Here is a 20,354-nt window from a genome sequence, read left to right on the forward strand (position 1 = left end):
ATCTACTGAACTTGAAAAAAAATGAAAGTAGCTTCCAGGGCCCTCGGCATCTCTGCAGAGCTTTTGCAAACGTGACATCATTTGAATCTTAAGGCAATCCTGTGAGGGAACTCCTAGAGCAGTGAGGCTCTCAAATGTCAGATGAGGAAGTGTGTGCAGAGAGGGTTCCAGACTCCGAGCAAAATGAGGACAACAGCCTAAACTTCCAGCTTCCAGCCCCATGATCTTTCCTACTCAAGTACTCATAGATCAAAGTAAGACACCAACAGTGGTTGCAGTAGTCATGTAAATATAGAAATAACAGCAGGAGAAGCCTTCTTAGAAACCATGTCAACAATAGACATAGAAGCAAAAGAGCAAAAGTAGAATTACTGAAGAACAATAACAGAAGCAGAAATAAAAATAGGAATAAAAATAGCTTAAGAACTAGCAGCAGCATGCGGGGCAGAAGCGATTAAAATACTATGAGTAACAGAGCAGTGTGTGTAGAAGTATTTACATGTACAACTCCCAAGAAATAGAGAAAACATTAGGAAAGTATGCTTCCGTTTATGATCAAAGCCATTATGTTGGCTGACAGAATGAGTCTAAGAATAATGACAACAATTAAAAGCAGTGCATTTTATTAGCGTCTACTATGGACCTGGTGTTTTACAAGCATTATTCTTAAACTTCATCTTGATTCTACAACATAAGAATCATTATCCCAGCCAGGTACGGTGGCTCATGCCTGTAATCCCAGCACTTTGGAAGGCCGAGGCGGGTGGGTCGCTTGAGGTCAGGAGTTTGAGACAATCCTGGCCAACATGATGACACCTTGTCTCCACTAAAAATACAAAAATTAGCAGGGCATGGTGGCACACACCTGTAATCCCAGCTACTCGGGAGGCTGAGACAGGAGAATCCCTTGAACCTGGGAGGCAGAGGTTGTAGGGAGCTGCGATTGCACCATTGCACTCCAGCCTGGGTGACAAGAGTGAAACTCAGTCTAAAAAAAAATCATTATCCCATTTTCCAGATAAGTACATGGAAGCTCAGCTAATACGGTAACTCCCAGAAGCCAACTTTTCGCAGGTGGGAGAGCCAGGGTTTCCACGAAGCCAGGCCACACCTAAGCTTTACGCTCCAAATACCCTGAATGAACATTTACAGACAAAAATTAAGATAGCCTATGGATAAACAGAAACACACCAGTGGTGGAACATTAATTTACCACTCTGGTTTCATAAAAAATAGAAATAGACAAAAAATATATCTCAATACAGAAGACCTAAGTTCCATAATTACTAGGGTGAATATAATGAACATATGTCTAATTCTTCATCATGAAAACAGAAAATATGCCTTTTCAGGTGTTCATGTCACAATTACAAAAAACTGACCTTTTATTCGGTCACAAGAAAAACCTCACTAAATACTCAAAGAGTAGCAATGCTGTATACAGTACTTTGAAAAATTTTCAAAAACAAAATTAGAAAGTAAAATTAATTTGAAAAGCTTTTCATAAGGAAATTTAAGGCTCTTCCATTAACAACACTTTGGTCAAAGAGTAAATCAAAGTCTCAATACTTAAATGCAAAACATTAATTAACTAGCAAGTATAAATGGCAATATGATTTTTTATTCAACTCAATAAATTTGAAAGACTAAAAAAACAAAATTATGGAAAGCAGAACAAAATAATTAACAAAGATAAAGGCAGAAATTATTTTATAAGAAACAAAAAATTGTAGGACTAAATAAATCCAAGTGTTGCTTTTAGAATATTAAATAACAATAGCAAAAATGATGAACTATTAATATTATCTAATAATAAAGAAGTAACTACAGAAGGGGAAAGTAAAAGAAAGATCAAATCATACTTTGCTTTCATTCCAGAATGTAAAGATCTGGAAGAGATAAAACTGTACAGTATCCAAACTGACCCTATTAAAGAGAAAATATTCCAAATAGACCAGTTAATATGGAACAGATGAAGTTCTCAGAGAACTAACATTCTTCCTGGCAAAAGAGCACCAAGCCCTGCATGTTTAACAGATTTCTAACAAATCTTTGAGAAACAGACTACTTGAATATTAAATGTTTCTGTGAACAGGAGACATAAAAGGAGGAGGAGGAGGAGACAAGAGGAAGAGGGAGAAGGGAGAAGGGGAGGAAAAGTTCCAAATCCTTTTGTAAAGCTAGCAACACATACAACTGAAACCCAATGAAGAAGCAAGAAGAAATCTGTGGGTCACCTGCACTTTTAAATAATTATATTAAATTTCTTGATATATATTAGCAAATATAATCCAGTCCCATCCAAAGACTACCACCATGGGCAGGCGGAGCTCCTCCCAGAAATGCAAGGTGATTCGATATTAGAAGACCTAACAATACAATTCACCATTTGAGTGAACCCAAAGGTAAAATTGTTTAATCCTTGTGTAAGAGCAGGAAAACTCTTTGATAAAATTACAGATCTATTCTTGATTTAAAACTCTTACTGCAATAGAGATGGACAAGAGTGTACTTTTTTTTTTTTTTTAATTCACAAACTTTTAATTTTAGACCTTTCTTAGACTGGACAAAAGATCTCCCAGAAGAAAATCTCACCTACTTGCTGGGCAGTGCAGGCAACAGTGACAGCCAGACACCATGCTGCTCCTCACCCAAGGTATACATGTGGCATGGTGCTTAGATCTGAAGCTTTTCCAAATATATTAACCTTGTGTCTAATAAGGCATACGCAGGTACAAGATTTGAAATAGTTAATAGGAAAGTGGTTATAATTATTATGGAGATGAAAGAAGAGGTAACTTAAAACGAAATTGGGAGAACATAGAAAAATTTTGCCTGAAGATAGGATAAATCTCTCAAAATCGGGCATGATTCTGAAGGACAAAGAATAAATAATCCATATGGGAAAAAATACATAAGCAATGGATAATAACCAGGCAGAGAGGAAGAAAAGTTAGTAGTCCCCATTTTTAAATGTACTAGCCTGCTGTGATTTCAGAAGAAAGCTAGGAATGTTTCCAGAATTCAAAGCCCACAGATGATTTCATGGGCTTAGTACCCTTTTAAGTTCAGTATCACTGAGGTATAAAGTGTAGGAATTTGCCGACTGTATTAGTCCGATTTCACACTGCTATAAAGAAATACCCCAAACTGGGTAATTTATAAACAATGGAGGTTTAATTTACTCACAGTTCTGCATGGCTGGGGAGGCCTGAGGAAACTTACTATCATAGTGGAAGGCAAAGGGGAAGCAAGAACGCTTCTCACATGGTGGCAGGAGAGACAAGAGTGAGTTAAGGAGGAACTCACCAAACACTTATCAACAATCAGATCTCCTGCGAACTCACTTACTATCATGAGAAGAGCATAGGGGAAACCATCCCATGATCAAATCACCTCCCATCAGGTTCCTCCCTCACCACCTGGGGATTACAATTCAAGATGAGATTTGGGTGGGGACAAAAAGCCTAACAATATCACCTACTGTGGTAGTTAGTAAAAAACTCACAGCAATGCTCATTGAGGGAACAGATTCTCAAGGTTAGTCAAATGGTCCTATATGGAAAATAAAGTCCAGGGGCATATATTTTATGTATATTCTTTTTAAAGCTTTAACATGAAATCACCTTCCTATTTGGTGGAATTATATCTAGGGAATACAAACTTAATAAATAAATGGGCTTAAACTTCATCCAACTGAAGGGCTTTATATGAGCAACTTAAGAAAGTATGTCTTGTCCAGTTCTGACTCTTTCTCTCACCCTGCTTTATGCCCGTTGATTCACATAGCAGCAGGTTACAGAGAGTTCTGTAAACCATCTGAAGAATTAAGTGGCCCACTTATTAACAGCTGCATCCACAGAGCTCTCTGTGGTTGCAGAACACTTTTTCCGTCCGCCATCTCCACCTGGCCTACAGGAGAGCCTTGTGAGAAAGCATAGAAAGGTGACAGTCCTGCTTCACTAATAAGAAACGTGGACAAAGACATGAAGTGAATCACCCAAGACCACCTGGCCGGTTAATGGCACAGACCCAGACGCAGAACCTGGGGTCTTCTTTCTTTTTCCTTCCAATTTCCAGTTGACTACAATCCTGGACACTGCCCCTTGATCCCAACCCTGGGGCTAGGCCAAGCCCCTCAGTGTGAGAATGGTCTGGAATCACTCATCTTGCTAGGCAAGAAATGTTTTACTTGTGATAAGACTTTGCTTTGCAGTGCAAAGGTCTCACCCTTAAGATAAACAAATATCTCTGACACCTTTTACTGAATAGAATCTGGCATTTGATAAGTGCCAGATTAAGTGGCTTTGCTGAAGTGTATATGATCTGTACATGTAACAAAATTGCACCTGTACCCCATAGATGTATATAAATTTGTAAGAAATTAATGGAAAAAATAAAATAAGAGTTCTCTCAACATAGAGAAACGATAAATGTTGGAGATGATGGATATGCTACCTAACCTTGTCTGATGCCTATACATTATATGTATTGAAACACCACTATGTATCCTGTGAATATTTACAATTATTTATCCATTAACAAAAAGTGGATAAAAAAGAAAAACAAAATAAAACCAAAAAAATAGGAGGTCTTCTTGTTATCCATGTGTGGATTGGCGATCAGTTTAGATATTAAGACAGTATACTAATCATAAGAAATACAAACCCAACTTTATACATTTTTTTCAGTTAATGGAATCCTTAATGAATTTGTATTATTATCCATATTTTATGAGTGTGGAGCACATAACTTGGGCAAGAAACTCTACCTGAACCTACAGGTCAGCGAGGTAGAAGAACTTGCCCAAGGTCTCATAGGCATTAAATGTCAAAGGCAGTAAGAGCAGAAATCCTAGCTCAAATAGCCCATCCAAGGATTAAATGGTGTAAGTTATTGAAAACACTTGCTAAGGGGAAATTGCGATACTTGCTTTATTTTTCTCTTATCCTCATCACCCTGGGGGATAGGGCACAGAAGGTAAAAATGTTCCTGGTGAGGCCCTTGAGGATCAGTGTGACTGAGTGGCACGCCTGGGCTGTATGCAGGTGACTGGCAGAACAGGGGCCAGAACCACCTGCTAGGAGGATGTGCCTTTGGGGGCTCCTTCACTTTATACTATGAAGAAAGGAGTCTATAAGGAGAAATTGTCTGAGTTAAAGCAAATCTCCTGCCCTTAAGAACAAATGCAGACTTTTGAGTCCTGCACTGAAGGACTCCCAAGGTGAAGGCTGAAGTTGATGCGATGGGGGACTCTTGAAACCGGTGAGTCCATCTGGGATGTAGGAAGAAATGGACCAGAGCGCATGGGATGGGGAGCTAGGGGGTGCCTCTTCACACCCCAGGGCAGCCCGTGGCCCCTCCCACTGGCTGTGATGCCTGCTGTGCCCAGGGCAGGGCAAGTTGCTGCAGTGCTCTGGTGGAGGACGGAGGTGCACATAAGGCCGGCTGGGCTGGCTGCAGCCACGTGGTCTTTCTGAAACTGCATACCTGCTTTCTCTGTCTAAGCTGCCCAGTCTAATTCTGGTTAATCTCAGGGTGGAGAGAGGGAGGCAGAAAATCAGAAGTTGAAGAAGGCTGAGCAGGCATAGGGTGGAAGAGCTCAGGGCAGACACAAAAATCCATCACTCACACGCGAAACAAAAAGACCAAAACCAAAACAAACAACAAACAAAATGGTAACAAAAGATAGCAAAGCACGCGCCCCTAGACGCTAGTTAAACGCGGTGCTCGCGCGCCACCTGCTGACCGACCTCTGGCGCTGCATGCTGGCCGTCCCTCCAGCGTCCTGCGCAGTTCAGCATCCCCAGCAAATCTGGCGGCCCTCAGGATCCTCCAAGTCCAGTCCAGTCGACAGAAAGTCTTTCTAAATCATAGAAATTTAAATTTCACTCTCAACGGAAAATCTGCCAGTGGTCTCCATTTCGTATAGGAGCCAGTTCAAATTCCTTAGCATGGCTCACAAGGACATCAAATGTTAGGTCGGTAGCTGGTCAGGCAGGAGCAGGGCAGGAGAGGGCCCCCACCCCACCATAAGGGGCGGGCGACCATCAGGTGGTGGTCAGGCGGTTGGTAAGCTGTCTCTCTAAAATCATAATTGGTTGCAGCCGGCGCCAGGGAACGGCATCTCCCAATAGATTGAAACACCTGAAGCCCTTGATCAAGCAGCTTTCAGATAGACCTCGGGCGTCGGGTGAGCGGGCTCAACACATGCGCGCTAAGAGGCAAAATGGCAGCGTGTGAGTGGCATATGACCTCCTAGGGAGGGGCATTGGGCTGGTAAGGGAAGAACGCGTCGAGGGAGCATGCACACAACGCCAGGAAACACTGCGCACGCGCCACTCCCAAGCCCACCCCCCCCCCCCACCCCCCGCCCACCACGCATGCGGGCAGTCCACCCCCAGGGAAGAGTCGGGAGAAAGGACGTAAGACCCCGGAGGTGTGCCAACATATAAAACCCCAAGTCAAAGGCTCAAACCCTGCACTAGTCCTTCAGGTCTCCCGCTTGGGCCCCTTCCAAATGTACTTTGCTTCCTTTCATTCCTGCTCTAAAGCTTTTTAAGAAACGTCCACTCCTGCTCAAAAACTTGCCTCAGTCTCTCCTTCTGCCTAACGCTCCTCAGATGAGTTCTTTCTTCCGAGGAGGCACGGAATGAAGTTGCTGCAGACTCGTCCGGAGTTGCTGCTGCTAACATACTTCGGTGCCCTGTGCCTCAGAGACGTTCCGCTGCTAACAAAACCTGGCCCTAGTCTCTGCTTCAGAAATGGCTTACCCTAGGGTCCTTTGGCTAAACCACCATGCCTCTCTCTAGGGTCACTTCAAAACCACCTCCCTCCTTCTCCTTGGAGGAAAGCTCGTCCTCCCCTGCCTTTCCCTGTGCCCCTTTCTGGGGACTCCATGCCGAGTACCTGGCCCCTTTCCTGACTCATCATCCTGCTCATCTCTGAGATCCTACAGGGAAGTATCTTATTTCTTCCTCAGGGAACACAGTGCCTGAAACATCACAGGCCTCCCATCCAATGTCTCAATATTTGCTAAGTAAATGCTGAGGCTTTCACCAGCTAAAAATCCAAAAGGTTTTCCGTCGTTGGTTGTCTTTCACGGGAAAAAGTGATGGTGAAGAGCCAGAACCTGCCCCTCACTTAAAATTCACCACGTGGGTCAGGCACGGTGGCTCACGCCTGTAATCCCAGCACTTTGGGAGGTTGAGATAGGTGGATCACTTGAGGTCAGGCGTTGGAGACCTGCCTGGCCAACATGGTGAAACCCCGTCTCTACTAAAAATACAAAAAGTAGCTGGTCATGGTGGCACATGCCTGTAATTCCAGCTACTTGGGTGGCTGAGGCAGGAGAATCACTGGGAACCGGGAGGCAGAGGTTGCAGTGAGCCAAGATGGCGCCATTGCATTCCAGCCTGGGTGGGAGAGCAACACTTTGTCTCAAAAATAAAATTCACCACGTGGACTTAAGAGACCCTTCCTCCTGAGCCCCGTGTATGAAGTGACCAGCTGCTCCCAGGATTCTACTGCCCCCTGGAGAATCTAGTGACCGGCACAGAAGAGGCACCCAACACCTACTCATACCCAAGAAGGATAAGGCAGCATGAAACAAAGTTCTCTTTGACAGGGCCTGCCACCCCCAGGACAGCCTTCATAGTGTGTCCCTGAGCAATGCTTCCCCCCAGCCTCCTCTCTCTGCAGCGGGGCCCTGCCCTCCCTCCCCACAGAGTTTCTTTGCTCATTCAGCTTTTCTCCTCTTTGCCCCACCCAAGTGCACTCCATCCTTGAAACTGAATGCTTTCACATGGAAAAACATTCAGATAGGACTCAAAGTATAAACTAATCTTGCCAGAGCTATGTTGCCAACACAGGTGTCTCCCCTGAAGCCTAGATCCTAAGAGTCAACTGGCCACCTTTCCACTTGGATATTCTGCAGCACCTTGAACTCCCTGGGGCAAACCTACATTCACCAGCTTCCTGCTCCCTTAAAATACGCTCCATCTGCTGAGTCCTGCACACCAAGCAGAGGCCCCACCATTGTCAGGTGCCCAGAACAGAAATGTGGGATTCATCATCAGTTACTCACTGTGTCCCACTGATTCTGCCTTCTAAGCATGTTCTGAAAGTCACACTTCCTTCCGTCACACAACCCCCTACTCGGGCCACTGGTGTCTGCACTGGATTACAGCTCAGCATCTATGTTAGTGTCGCCAGCAGCGAATCCGTATCTTAAGGGTCTGCAGCAACCTCAACTCTTCCCTCCTCAGAAGAAAGAATTCAACGGAGGGGCATAAGGCAGAAGGAGAGAACAAGGCATATTTTAGAGCGGGAATGAAAGTTGATTAAAAAGCTTTAGAGCAGGAACCCAAGGAAGGAAAGCACACTTGGAAGAGGCCCAAGCAGGTCACTTGAGGGACGAGTGCGAGGTTTGACCTTTTGACTTGGGCTTTTATATGTTGGCATGCTTCTGGGGTCTTGTGTCCCTTCTCCCCTGATTTGTCCCTTGGGGTGGGCTGTCTGCATGCACAGTGGCCCGCCAGCACTTGGGAGTGGAGCATGTGCTGTGTGTTTCCTGGAGTTGTATGCATGCTCACTTAAGACATTCTTTCCTTACCAGTCTAGCATTCCTCTAGGAAGGTCCTATACCAGTGAAACTCCACCACTTTGCCTGTTAATATACCTGCTTGAGCCCACTCGCCCACCTCCTGAGATCTTATCGGGAAGCTGCCGATCACCAGCTTCAGGTGTTTTTTTTAAATTTTTATTTGGAGAGTGCCTTTCCCTAGTGCCAGTTGTGACCAATTATTACTTTAGCGAGACACTTTACAATCGCCTATCACCTGATGGTCACCAGACATTCCTGGTGTGTGTGGGGGGGAGCTCTCTCCTGCCCTGCTCATGCCTGACTAGCTACCTTCTGTAACATTAGGACATAGTAAATGCAGCGATCAGAACCCTCAAGCCGCAGAGGTCAGCTTGTTGGACAGCTGTTCCAAAGACAGTGAGTGTTCCAAGCTCTCCTCACATTTCCCTCTTGCAAATTTCTCTCATCCGTGCTGGTCCTTCTTTTACAGATTCACCTTGCGTTTTCCTCCATGCCACTCCAGGCCCTTCACCAGGCTGTGCTGCTGAGCATGTATGTACACACACACACGCACAGATACACATACACGGATACCCACGCATGCACACACACGCACACATACACGTGTGCACATACACACACATGCGCACACACACACTCCACATAACAGCTAGGAAATGGGCACATCAGGGAACACGTCCCCACCATCTCCTCCTCTCTCGCCTGCTTTCCTCTTTCTGGCTCAGGCTGGTGATTCCTCTCTAGGCCTCCTGGGGTGGGGGTGAAGGAACCAGTCTCAGTTTCCACTTTAAGTGTGCTCAACAAGAAAAATTGTTCTGAAAACCTAATAATGCTCCAAGAGGAGCATGCCAGGTTTTATCTAGCTCCAAGAAAACATGAGCATTAACATAAAGTACAACTTTCTCGAACAGACACTCTGAATTACCCACCATGGGTTCCTATGCATTGTCCACATGCTTGCAGGTGCATAGAAGTTTGTGGAACATTTTATAAGATACTGGCCTCACTCTGCTGCTGCGAGGAGCATCTGTAGGAGCCCAGGAGCCTGAGAGCCGATGACACTGTGTCCTCCTAAGGCTGTTCTCCCAGTCCAAGAAAGATGCCTGCACTCCATCCTGCTCACTCCTGTCCATCCCTGACCTGATGTGAGACAGAGAACAGAAGGATAAATGCAGAGAAGGTTATAAGGACTTCCAGGATCCACACAGTATTTGGAATCCATTTCAGAAGTGCAGAACCTGCGATATACATGAAATACTCCTTCTAGCTCAATTAGCCCGACTCTTTCTTTAAAAATGTTGGCTAACAGGGTAGATCCAAAGTATTCACACCACTCAAAACAGAAAGAAAAGAAAGAGAGAGGGAGGGAGGGGAAGGACGGAATTAAGGAAGGAAGGAAGGAAAGAAAGAAGGAAGGAAGGAATACCTTTGAGGCTATGGATATGTAAATTAGCTTTTGGTGATCATTTCACAATACATACAAATATCAAGTTGTACACTTTTAATATGTGCAAATTTTATTGGTCAATTATACTTCAGTAAAGCTGAAAAAATAAAATGAATTCATATTTACTTGTTGCAAATTTGGAATTTATAGACAGTATGAGAGAAAATACTTCTTATCATCAATACTATCAGGCAGATACTGTTCCCATCTTATTACATAGATAGCCAATATTTTTCTATGATGAATATCACATATTACAAAATAAAAAATAAAGGACATATTTTCTTTAAATAATGTTTCCCCATATCATTATAGTTGTTTATTTTACTTATGAATAATTTTAAAATAAATAAAATTAAAATTTTCCATATTTTTACCATCTAGACTATGCAACTTTTAATATTTCAGTATATTTTATTCTTTTACTTTTTCTTTTTTTTTTTTTTTTTTGAGACAAGGTCTCACCCTGTTGCCCAGGTTGGAGTGCAGTGGCATGATCTCAGCTCACTGCAGCCTCAACCTCCTGGACTCAAGCAATCCTCCCATTTCAGCCTCCCAAGTAGCTGGGACCACAGGTGTGTGCCACCACACCTGGCTAATTTTTGTACTCTTTTGTAGAGATTGAGTTTTACCGTGTTGCCCAGGCTGGTCTCGAACTCCTGGGCTCAAGCTATCCTCCTGCCTTGGCCTCCCAAAGTGATTACAGGCATGAGCCACCATGCCCAGCCAATATATTTCATTCTTAATATAGTTTGGTTGAAAATAAAACTACATACTATATTTCAAAACTATGCAAGTCAGGATAAAAAAAAGCAATGTTAGGCATGAACATCGTAAGTCAATGGCGTGCCTGTTCTTGGGGCTGAAACTGTGATTTGACAGTAGCTTTGCAAACCATAGACACACAATTTTGCCTTGAAAAATCTCTATCCACAGCTTTTTTAAAACTAAAAGCTGTAAGTGTAGCATCGGTAGGTTGTGAGGACAAAAAGATTGACAATATTTATTAATACACCTGTTGCTTCCTTTGAAAGTAAGCATCTCTAAGCTGAGTAATAATTATGAGGGGAGAGTCTTGCTATTTGGAAGAAAGATCCCAGAAGAGGATCATCTCTCATACTGGACTGGCCACCATCCCCATGGACAGAACTCAGGGGTAAGGAAGGGAAGGGGGCAGCAGAGTGGGAGGATGGTGAGGAAGCCTCCTGCATCCTTCTCCAGGGTCTCCACATGGGTAGGGCGGGGATGAGGATAGCACCTGTGGCCTGAGACTGCCCTGAGCATGGACCTGGCAAATAAGCCTTAGATACATACACATCATTGTCATCATTATTTTGTGTTATCACAGAACCAGAAAGGACAAAAGTAACCGGGAAGGGCTCGTGAAGGGTCTTGGGGAACCCGGGGTGGAGGTGACCTGTGGCCGGCCCCAGGCAAGTGGGGACCCTCCAAAGCAGGTCAGCCCCAAGTAAAACCCCAGCATTTGTCCCCACAGGACATCAGCCAGCAGTGTGAAATAATGCTGCCTTTTCTCTGGGGTGGCAGCTGCAGAAACTCCCCCTCTTTGTTAAGGACTGTCCTGAATGCTCCTACTCTCTCCTCAGAAGTTTCCGGTGCCAAAAAGCCATTAAGTCGGGCCTGGCAGCGTCTTCCAGCCCTGCTCAGGGAAGGCCCACCTGCCTCCTCCTCCAGGCCCTTTGACCCTGCCTGCCTCGCAGACTGGGCAAGGCCAGGCCAGCCGTGGAGTCTGTCCCTGTGAAGCCTGCACCACACCCAGGCTTTCCTGGAGCCAAGTCAGCAGACTTCTGTGTGTGGCCCAGAGGACTGGGGTCTCATTTATGGTAGGACCGCAGGTTATTTAACCCTCCTGAGCCTGCATTCTCTCACTTATAAAATGAGAATAGTGGCCATCGCTATGTGATGGGACATTTGGGAGTACTAAATAAAAAACAGGCTCCTGTCGCCCAGCCTGGCCTCTGACCCAGGTGCACACTTCTCTCCTTCCTCCTTCACCCTTGGCCCCCCGAGAGACCAGCCCGGAGGTGCAGATGCCTGGTCCAAGGGAATGGGGAATTCCCTGCATGATCCCCAGGCAGAGCTCAGGGTCCAGCCCAGAGGGAGGCCAAGAGGAAGGAGGCCCCAAGCTCCTTTGTGTCCGCACCACCTGCCCTCGGGGAAGTGCCCTGCAGACCCTCAGAGACAGACAGGGCTCCTGCCTCTTCCCAGCATCATCCTAAAACACTCTGCAACATTTCTCTTACCAGGTCAGGGAAAGGGCCACAAGTCTGCCGGCACGCTTTTCATCGCTTCGAGTTAGCAGCAAAACCAAGAGCACACTTTGACTCTCCAATACCTTGAGTTACACAAGCCCAAAGATGGACAGGATTGAAATGTCCCCTTATTTATCGCACCCCTGCCCTCTCGTTTCTCCCCCACTTTCATCACCCAGGCCCTCGGCATACTCCAGTGCTCCAGATGACATTTGCATTCAGATCTTTAGAAAGTTGCGAATGCCACGTCTCCTGACTTTCTAGCCAGCATCACTTAGAAGTTGCCATGCTGTTTCTCTCTCTAGATGAGAAAGTTTTTTGAGGACAACTTTTTAAAAGTCTGATAGAGGTTTTAAAAAATGAGGGATTTACAATTAGATTCAGAAACTGGAAAAACGTCCTGGCTCAAAGGATTCCATTGATCCCCTGGGGGCGGGAGCCAACACTCCTCCTCTGCCTTCCAGGCAGAACTGTGGGCTACACAGCCCGGTTCCAGGGGCCTTCGTCTCTGGCCAGGATCCAGCCTCCAAAGTCCGGAGGCCATGAGCCGGGCCCTGCTCCGGAGCCTGTCCCAGGCCTTTCCTCAGAAGCCACCCAGCCTGCGGGGACTGTGGGACCCTCATCAAGACAGTAGCCCAGCTGCCCCTCTGTATCCTGGGGCTGCAGGGGACAGGAGCCAGCACCATGCCAGGAGGTTGCTGAGCCCAAAGAAGAGATCTCACCAAGTCTTCCTCCACACCCGGAGGGCCCATGACAAGCTAGAAATCGTGGGTAGAGGGTGGCAGGGCTTGGACTCCAGGAGGGAGCCAGAGACAGCTGAGGGCGGGGCTCCCTGCAGGGGCACAGGTGAGCCTGGGTTGCTGGCACAGGGCACAGGCCAGCGACTGCCTGGCAGGGAGCAGAGGGCTCCAGTGCAGCCAGCACACACTCAGCTGTCAGAAGTCAGCGATCAGGCTAACTTTAGCCCATTGTACTTCCTAGTGGTAGCTAAAGATACCGAATATCATCTTTGCAACGATTTCATGTGCACACTGATCTCATTTTCTACCTTTATGTTCATAGTGAAAAGCGTCTGCAACTGGGCTAACACGTGCACATAACATGCACACACATGCACACACACATGTGCACACACCTCACTACCACAACCTACACACAAAAGCATCTGGCCAGAAACCTCCCAGTTCCTTCCACCTGAGTATAGGCCCCGCCACAGGCCCTTCTCACAGATACCAGGCTCTTTCTCCAAGGAGGCAGCTGGTAAGGCAGTCCCTGCTGCAGGTCTCTGGAGGGTGCGCGCCGCCAATCTCCAGTCTGGCCAGAGGCCCTCACCTCCTGCCTCTGTTCCTCTGCAGCAGGAAAGCAAGGAGGGCCACAGATGGGGAGCTCTGACGGGCACCTTGGCTCCAGCGGGAGCCGCTGTGGGGAGCAGAGGGTTGTGCTGGATGCTCCAGGACTCCTTCCTCCTGCTGTCAATTTCTTTACCTCTGGAGAGGGCGCCTCAGGGTTTTGGCAGGAACAAGGCAGGAGCAAGTAGAACTGGGCGTTTGGATATTTCTGAGCCTATCTTGAGGGCCAGAATCCTGGGTGTGTTAAATTAAAAACCAATGCTAACCTACATCAATAGAAGGTTAATATTTTGAACCATTACTTGGGCAGCTTTCTTTTTACTCCAAACTTTGAAATGGGGCTCCTACGTATACCAGATCCTGGTAAAAGAAGCAATTTCCAAGTCTGTGCCAGTGGGAAGTGCCACATGTTCTGCCTTCAACAGAGATTCCAAAGTCAATTGATCCATGAGAGGGTCTGACGAATCACACAGAAAGAAAAACGCGTAACTTTATTAACCCGTCATTTCCCAAATATATCTGACTATAAGTTTTCTCCTATGTCCCCATCTATTTTTATCTGGTGGAAGCCAAGGGCTATCTCTGCAGAACACCTAGTACCACATCATCACATACTGCTGTCCCTGGAACCCAGTTTAAGACAGTTGGTTCCCAGGAAAAGGCTACACTGCCCCGTGCTAGGACCAAGGCAGTCATCCTCCAGCTCCTTCCTCCATCACACTGTCCCTCGTTCCTCTAAAAAGTGCATTGGCTTCAGTCAAACTAACCAACTTGAAGAGTTCATGAATATTTTTAAACTTCTAAGTCTGCTAATATCTTTCTTTCTAACTGGCTTGTCCTCTTCAAATGCCACATGCCTGAATTGTATCCACCCTTCTAGGTTTAGCTCCTATCTCCTTTCAGTGTAGCCCATCCAAACCTCCAGCCCCAGTACTCACTGCTTCCTTCTCTGTTACAGGCTCTTCCTGGGGGCCTGTAGCATCCTTGCTAGGCTCTGTCCTCCTTCCAAGAAACATGTGTGGCCTGTTCGGAGAATTCCTGTAAGATACTCTATAAGATAACTATCTGAAAGACACATAGTCATTAGATTACCTAGGGTCAAATCAAAAGAAAAACATCTTAAAGGCAACTAAAGGGAAGGGGCAGGTCACTTACAAAGGGAACCTTATCAGGCTAACAGCAGAACTTTTAGCAGAAACCTTGCGAACCAGACGAGACTGGGGATCAATTTTTAGCATCTTTAAAGACAATCAATTTCAACCAAGAATTTCATATCTTGCAAAACTAAGTTTTATAAGAAAAATAAAAATAAAATCATTTTCAAACAAGCAAATACTAAGGGAACTCATTACCACTAAATCTGCCTCACAGGAGGTCCTAAAAGTAGTTCTAAACATGGAAATGAAAGAATGATACCTGCCACCACAAAAATACACTTAAGTACATAGCCTATTGACACTATAAAGCAACTATACAACCAATTCTACATAACAACCAGCTAACAACACAATTACAAGATCAATTCCTCACTTATCAATATTGACCTTGAATGTAAATAAATGGGCTAAACATCCCACTTAAAAGGCACAGAGTGGCAAGTTGAACCAAGAAGCAAGACTCCATTGTCCGCTGTCTTCAAGAGACCCATTACACAAGTAACAACACCCATAGGCTCAAATTAAAGGGATGGAGAAATATCTATCAGGCAAATGGAAAAAAAAAAATGATCAGGGGATTCTCTTCCCATATCAGACAAAACAGATTTTAAACCGACACTGATCAAATAGGGCAAAGAAGGGTATTACATAATGTTGTTCAATTCAACATGAAGACCTAACTATCCTAAATATGTACACACCAAACATTGGAGCACCCGGATTTATAAAACAAATTATTAGAAATCTATAAAGAGATTTAGATAATCACATAATAGTAGTGGGAAACTTTAACACCCCACTGATGGTGTTGGACAGTTCATTGAGGCAAAAATCTATCAAAGATGTTCTCATCTTAAACTCAACATTTGGCCAATCAGACCTAGTAGACATCTAGAGAATGCTCCATCAAACAATAAGATAATATACCTTCTTCTCATCTGCACATGGCATATACTCTAAGATTAACCACATATGGAGCCATAAAGCAAGTCATGACAAAATCAGAAAAATTAAAATCATACCAACCACACTCTCAGACAGATCACAGTACAAGAAAAATAGAAATCAATACAAAGGTGATCTCTCAAAGCCATACAATTACATGGAAGTTAAACAACCTGCTCTAGAATGACTTTTGGATAAAGAATAAAATTAAGACAGAGACAAAAAATTATTTGAAACTAATGAAAACAAAGACATAACATATCAGATTCTTTAGGAAGTAGATAAAGCAGTGTCAAGAGGAAAGTTTATTGCACTAAATGCCTATATCTAAAAGTTAGAAAGATCTCAAACTAACAACCTAACATTACACCTAAAGGAAATATAAAAACAAGAGCAAACCAACCCCAAGTCTAGCAGCAAAAAATAAATAACCAAAATCAGAGCTAATCTGAAATAAATTGAGATGCGAACATTAACACAAAAGAACCATGAACCAACGTTTGTTTTTTGAATGAATAAACAAGAGTAACAGACCACTAACTAGATTAATGAAGAAAAAATAGACAAAATCAAAATAAACTCAATCAGAAATTACAAAAGTGACATTAGAACCAACCCCACAGAAATACAAAAAATCTTCAGAGACTTTTATGAACACTTCTATGCACACAAACTGGAAAAACTAGAAGAAATGGATAAATTCCTGGAAACACACAGCTTACTAAGATGGAACCAGGAAGCCACTGAAATCCAGAATATACCAATAACAAGTTTCAAAATTGAATCAGTGATAAAAAGACTACCAACTAAAAGAAAGCCCAGGACTACATGGATTCACAGCCAAATTTCAACAGATATACAAAGAAAAGTTAGCAGCAATCCTACTGAAATTATTCCAAAAACACTGAGGAGGAGGGACTTCTTCCTAACTTATTCTACAAAGCTGTATCATTCTGACACAAAAACCTAGCAGAGATATAACAATAACAAAAACAATCTTCAGGCCAATATCCCTGATGAATATAGATACAAAAATCCTCAACAAAATGCTAACAACCTGAAGCTAGCAGCACATCTAAAAGTTAATTCATCACAATGAAGTAGGCTTCATTACTGGGATTCAAGATTGGTTCAACATATGCAAATCGATAAATATGATTCACCACATAAACAGAATTTTTTAAAAAATCATAATCTCAAAAGAGGTAGAAAAGGATTTCAATAAAATTCAACATCCTTTCATGATAAAAGAAAAACTCTCAAAAAATTAGACATTGAGGGAAAATACCTTAAAATAATAAGAGCCACATATGACAAACCCACAGGCAACTTCTACTGAATTAGCAAAAGCTGGAAGCATTCCCCTTGAGAACTGGAACAAGACAAGGATGCCTACTCTCACCATTCCTATTCAACTAGTACTGGATGTCCTAGCCAGAGCAATCAGGCAAGAGGAAGAAATAAAAGGCATCCAAATAGGAAGAGAGGAGGCAAAATTATCATTCTTCACAAATGATGGTTCTACACCTAGAAAACCCCACGGGCTCTGCCAGAAGGCTCCTAAAACTGATAAAACACTTCAGTAAAGTTTCAGGATACAAAATCAATGCAGAAAAATTAATAACATTTCTATACACTAATAATATTCGAGCTGAGAGCCAAATCAAGAATGCAATACCATTTACAATAGCCAAAAAGAATAAAACACCTAGAAATATAGCTAACCAAGATAGCTATAATGAGAATTAAAATACACTGCTGAAAGAAATCAGAGATGACACAAATAAATGGAAAAATATTTTGTGTTAATGGATATGAAGAATCCATATTGTTAATATGGTCATATTGCCCAAAGCAATTTACAGATTCAATGTTACCAAATTACCAATGTCATTTTTCAAGGAATTAGAAAAAAACTATCCTAAAATTCACATGCAACAACAAAAAAAGCTCAAGTTGCCAAAGCAATCCTAAGCAAAAAGAGCAAAACCAGAGGCACCTCACTACCTGACTTAAGACTATACTACAAGGCTACGGTAACCAAAAGAGTATGATGCTGGGGAAAAAAAAAAAAAAAGCAGACACATAGACCAACAAAACAGGATAGAGAACCTAGAAATAAAGCTGTACACCTACAACCACTTGACCTTCAACCAAGTCAACAATAACAAGCAATGGGGAAAAGACTCCCAATTCAACAAATGGTGTTAGGATAACTGTCTAGTAGTTATTGCAGAAGATTGAAACTGGATCCCCACCTTTCACCATATACAAAAGTCAACTCAAGATTAAATAAATATTTAAATAGAAGACCTAAAATTATAAAAATCCTAGAAGAAAAACTAGGAAACACCATTATTGGCATTGACCTTGGAAAGTCTGATAACTATGTGTCTTAGGGATGGTTGTCTTGTATCTTGCAGGGGTTCTCTGCATTTCTTGAGAATATGTTTTTCAAGTTGCTTACTATCTCTTCTTCTCTCTCAGAAATGCCAGTGAGTCATAGGTTTGGTCTCTTTAAATAATCCCATATTTCTCAGACGTTCTGTTCATTTTTGTAAAATTTTTGTCTGACTGGGTTGACTTGAAAGACTGGGCTTAGAGCTCTGAAATTCTTTCTTCAGTTTGCTCTATTACGTTGTTAAGACTTCCAATTTTATTTTGAAATTGCTGTAGTGAATTTTTCAGTTCCAGAAGCTCAGTTTGGTTCTTTCTTAAAATGGCCATGTCATCTTTCAACTCTTGGTTTACTTTACTGGGGTCCTTGGATTGGGTTTTAACTTTCTCTTGAATCTCATTGAGCTTCTTTGTCATCCAGATTCTGAATTCTATGTCTGTCATTTTGGACATCTAAGTCTGGTTAGGATTCATTGCTGGGGAGCTAGTTCGATCCTTTGGAAGTAAGGAGACACTCTGACTTATTGGAATGCAAGGGTTCTTGCACTGGTTCCTTCTCATCTGAGAGGGTTGGTGTTTCTTTATCCTTTTGAAGTTGTTGTCATTTGGAAGAGTCTTTTGTTTTTTACAGACAGTGTTGTATGTTATGCACAGTCACTTGGCTTCATTTCTGGGTGCTTTCAGAGGACCAAGGCTCTGTATGGGTTCCTTAGCTGAGGCTAGTTTCCTGCATTGGGTTTCACAAGCAATGCGTGCTGAAGGAATTTATTTTTGTTTGGTGGTGCAATTCAGGCTGCGACACAGTAGATGGCACTAGGCTCTTAGCACCTGTTTTGTATTTCAGTGCATTCACAGCAGTGCTCTGAGGAGCGGGAAATGGAGGAGGAGGTGAGAGATGAACTTCCCTTACCAAGTTCATTCATAAGCCTTCGAGGAGGCCCCTCTAATCACGGGCACTGCCCCCACATTTCCTTAGCCTCAAGGCAGGCCCTGGCGGGCTGCACTCTCCACTCCCTTACGGGTTGCCCAAGCCAATAGTTAGGTCCCCAAGAGACCCACAACTCCCAGGGACCTGCTGGTCCTCTGTGCTCGGTGGAGTCCAAGTGGGTTGTGGAGAATGTCTGTGGGTGCAGGCACCAACTTTTTCTTTTTCAGAGTCCCCTTTGAAGAATGGAACACAGACACTCCTATTTGTTTACATATTGTCCATGACTCTTCCCTCTACAGAAGAGCTGCATATTTGCAACAGAAACTATATGGTCTGTAAAGCCTAAAATATTTACCGTCTAGCCCTTTACAGAAAAAGTCCACCCAATTTTATTCTTTATTCTAGAGCATCTCAGCAGGTTTGTATTAGTCAGCTCAGGATACCATAACAAAATACCACAAACTGGGTTTCTTAAACAACATAAATTTATTTTCTCACAGTTCTGGTGGCTGGAATTCCAAGATCAGGGTGCCAGCAGCATTGATGTCTGATAAGGCACCTTTTCACTGTGTCCTCTTACGGCCATGACTCTGTGGATGTGCATGGAGAGACACCTCCCTGGTGTCTCCTCCTCTTCTCACTGAGACATCGACCTATCAGATTAGGACCCCACCCTATGACCTCACTTCACCTTACTTAACCTCCTCAGGTTGTATCTCCAAATAGAGTCACATTGAAAATTACAACTTCATCATATGAATTGGGCAGGAGGGGTGGACACAATTCTGTCTGTAACAACAGTTTACCACTTTGATATTATATTTATTGTACCAATCTGCACAACAAATTTGAGAGTAGCCTTATTTCAGAAGATTGACAGATCTTTGAAGACTACAACTAAATATCTCATCCACTTCAAATAAATACACATATGTGAACAAAATATAATTTCAGCATATAAAATTTAAGTTTTTGTCACTTTAAAGCCACAGCATAAACAAGTCTGAAGCCAAGATTTCCTCACAGCCTCATTCTATCAATCTCCATTACACTAAGTAATAACTGTTCTCATTTCTATCACTATAGACTAGTTTTATCTGTTCTATAACTTTATGTGAATCAAGCTTGTCCAACCAGTGGCCGTAGGCCTCATGTGGCCCAGGACAGCTTTAAATGTGGCCCAACACAAATTCATAAACTTTCTTAAAACGTGATGAGATGTTTTTAATGATTTTTTTAGCTTATCAGCTATTGTT

The 20,354-nt window shown here is 43.4% G+C and overlaps 1 long non-coding RNA gene across 1 annotated transcript in view; it reads right to left on the reverse strand.

The window, feature by feature from the left end:
• The window catches only part of LOC117062769, a 31,172-nt gene extending 12,568 nt beyond the window's left edge, over positions 1-18,604 (reverse strand). Inside the window, exons 1-4 of the long non-coding RNA XR_004428578.1 lie at positions 18,143-18,604; positions 14,610-14,709; positions 8,087-9,745; positions 5,754-5,866 (exon numbers count right to left, since the gene is read on the reverse strand). This is a non-coding gene — a long non-coding RNA (uncharacterized LOC117062769). The remainder of the gene's footprint in view (positions 1-5,753; positions 5,867-8,086; positions 9,746-14,609; positions 14,710-18,142) is intronic.
• Between the last annotated feature and the right edge of the window lie 1,750 nt (positions 18,605-20,354).

This window comes from Trachypithecus francoisi, unplaced genomic scaffold (genome assembly GCF_009764315.1).
Source record: "Trachypithecus francoisi isolate TF-2019V2 unplaced genomic scaffold, Tfra_2.0 Lachesis_group17, whole genome shotgun sequence".
Lineage (NCBI taxonomy): Eukaryota > Metazoa > Chordata > Mammalia > Primates > Cercopithecidae > Trachypithecus > Trachypithecus francoisi.